The sequence below is a fragment of the Anomaloglossus baeobatrachus genome, chromosome 1 (genome assembly GCF_048569485.1).
Source record: "Anomaloglossus baeobatrachus isolate aAnoBae1 chromosome 1, aAnoBae1.hap1, whole genome shotgun sequence".
Lineage (NCBI taxonomy): Eukaryota > Metazoa > Chordata > Amphibia > Anura > Aromobatidae > Anomaloglossus > Anomaloglossus baeobatrachus.
In genome coordinates this window covers 141,085,379-141,088,140 of record NC_134353.1, presented here as the reverse complement: position 1 = coordinate 141,088,140, position 2,762 = coordinate 141,085,379, and the positions used below count along the sequence as shown (strand labels likewise).

The following is a 2,762-nucleotide window of genomic DNA, read 5'->3' as shown; positions in this document are numbered from 1 at the left end:
ATGCACCCGCCGAGACATCCCGTTCTGGGACACCCCCGCAACCCGCCCGCAGGTCAATGGTGCTCTCAGTGACACCCCCGAGCGCATCCTGTGACCCCGTCTCCTATGACCCAGCTCCACCATCACGGTAAGCCATATCCGTTTTGTAAGCCGCATCCACATTTTACCCCCAGTTTTGGGGGGAAAAAAGTGCATCTTACAATCCAGAAGATAAGGTAACTTTCACTAAAGGCAGTAAATCAATAGGAAATAAGTATTGGCAAAAGTTCAGTAAAAGGAAGCAGCCACAAGTTTATTACTAATGCTTGTGCTTAGTGTATTTACATCATATAGTACATGTACAGTCGAGTGCAGCGTCACGCCGTCATTTCCTTTACACTCCTTCTGAAAGGCACTGTATGTACAGAAGCGTGACATGACATCAGTGGTCAGTAATGGGAATTCAGAAGAGTAAAAGGCTCAATTCACAGAAATTACGTATTTAATATAAACCATTCCAATATGGGTAACAGAAAGTAAAAAATATTAGAAGTATCCTACAGCAGATACAGAGTCGAGTCGATGTGAAATGAACAATAGGAGTTAAATTGTACAAAAAAAAAAAAATCATCCAATCTATCAACAGAACAGAATACAATCATCGCTACCTTCCAATCAGAAATACAAAAAATATGTGCTTCCTGGGATTCAACAACCAACCTCTTCTAAGAGACCTAAAAAAAAGGAAAAACAGGAGAATTAGGAGATTTGTGTTTCAGAAACAAGTAAACTTCTCATTTCTGCCACGGTCAGATTCAGGAGAGTGGAAACTGTCTAAACCCACGCACAGGCCTCAGAAATACCCATCTCCAGCAGCATGGACATATGTGACGAGAGCCCCAAAGACAAACTCCCGGCAGAAAATTTGTATAGTGTGCTATGGAAAGTAGAAGTGTGGGTACGCCTGCAAATCAAGAGCCGATCAAGCCGCCAAAAAATGGGAAACGCAACAGAGGACTGGTTCCTTGGAATTAAAGTGACAAGGAGGTGTGGCCATGACTGCTCAAGTCTCTGGTGAGTGTCTACGTAAGGCCTACGTGGCTATTTTACAGTTACATAGGTTGATAAAAGCCCCCGGTGCATGAAGTTCAACCTTTCTCCACCAATTATTAATTTTGTCACAAAATCATTTATAACCAACAATGTTGTGTGTATGGAGGAAATCATCCAGCCCTTTTATTTTTAAAAGCTGTTATAGTATCTGCCATTACTACCTCTTGTGGTCGGCATTCCACAATCTGACTGCTCTAACTGTAAAGAACCCTTTCCTATTTAGCTGCCGGAATCACTTTTCTTCCACACGCAGTGAGTGCCCCCTGGTCCTTAGTATTGTCTTTGGAATTAATAAGTCATGTGCCAGTCCTTTATATTGACCATATAATGACATATAACATTATATTATATATTAACATTATGACAATATAATTGACATATAAATGAGATCTCCTCTGAGACGTCTTTTTTTTAAGCTAAACATATCTAACTTTTAAAACCTCTCATCATATAGGAGGCCTTCCATTCCTTGCAATATAGTTGCCGCCTTTGAATGGATTCTAACTTCTGAATGTACTTCTTAAAATGTGGAGCCCAAAACTACATCCCATATTCCAGATGTGGCCTTACAAGTGATTTATAGAGGGGTAACAATACGTTGGGATCACGGGATCTAATCTCTCTTTTTATACACCCTAAAATCTTGTTTGCTTTAGCAGCTGCTGCTTGACATTGAGTGCTGCTGCTCGGCTTATTTGTAATGACAATACCCAAGTCCTTCTCCTGTTCTGTAGTCCCGAGTTTACTTCCATTTAATGTATACGCAGCTATAGGATTACTCCGTCCTAGGTACATTACTTTACATTTATCAACATTAAATCTTATTTATCAAGTGTCTGCCCATTCTGACATCTTATCCAGATCGTTTTGTAATATTGTACTGTACCATTGTTAATGGCCCTTTTTTCAGGATATTTAGTGTATACATGTACCCCGCTATTTCTCATCTTATAGGGTCTCAAAAACCTTTTAGAAGTTACATAGTTAAGGGTGCTTTACACGCTGCGACATCGCTAGCGATCTCGTTAGCGATGTGACACGCCAGATCGCAGATGCGATCTGCCGAGATCGCACATGTGGCCAACGCTATAAAAACGACCTATGTGCGATCTCGACAGATTGCATCTGTGATCTGGCGTGTCACATCGCTAACGAGATCGCTAGCAATGTCGCAGCGTGTAAAGCACCATTTAAAGGTACTTGCAGAGAGTTTTTAGGAGGATCAGCTCCATTTATTTGAATGGGAACTAATCTGTAATACCTGGTAGCAGCCACTAAACAGTGTGACGGAGCGATGGTGCGCTGCTCCATCACACTATCCTGCTGAAGTCGCTACCAGCAGATTGTGGAGGTGCCTACCATCAGCCGGCCGCTGTGCAGTACAAACAAATAATATTTAAGCCCCAATTTAAAAAATTTCTAGGGTCATGCATGTAGTCTTTCTCCTCTAGAATGAAATGAAAAAAATTCTCAATTTATGAGCCATTAAGGGTGGACACGGAGTCAGCTCAAGTATGGCCGAGTCAGTGTCTGCACTACTCAGGAATACATCAAAGAACAAGTGAAACTTGGAGTATGTGTGCAAATTACAAAACTTTATTAAGGATCACACACAGAGCAAAATCACAGGGTAAAATCTACCACAAGACATAAGGGGGAGCACAGGATGT

The 2,762-nt window shown here is 41.4% G+C and overlaps 1 protein-coding gene across 1 annotated transcript in view; it reads right to left on the bottom strand.

Annotated features, from left to right (window-relative positions):
- Positions 1–463: 463 nt before the first annotated feature.
- VPS37A (VPS37A subunit of ESCRT-I) overlaps positions 464–2,762 on the bottom strand; it is an 86,778-nt gene continuing 84,479 nt past the window's right edge. The window contains exon 12 of the mRNA XM_075334424.1: positions 464–713. The gene's annotated coding sequence lies outside the window, so the exon portion shown is untranslated. The remainder of the gene's footprint in view (positions 714–2,762) is intronic.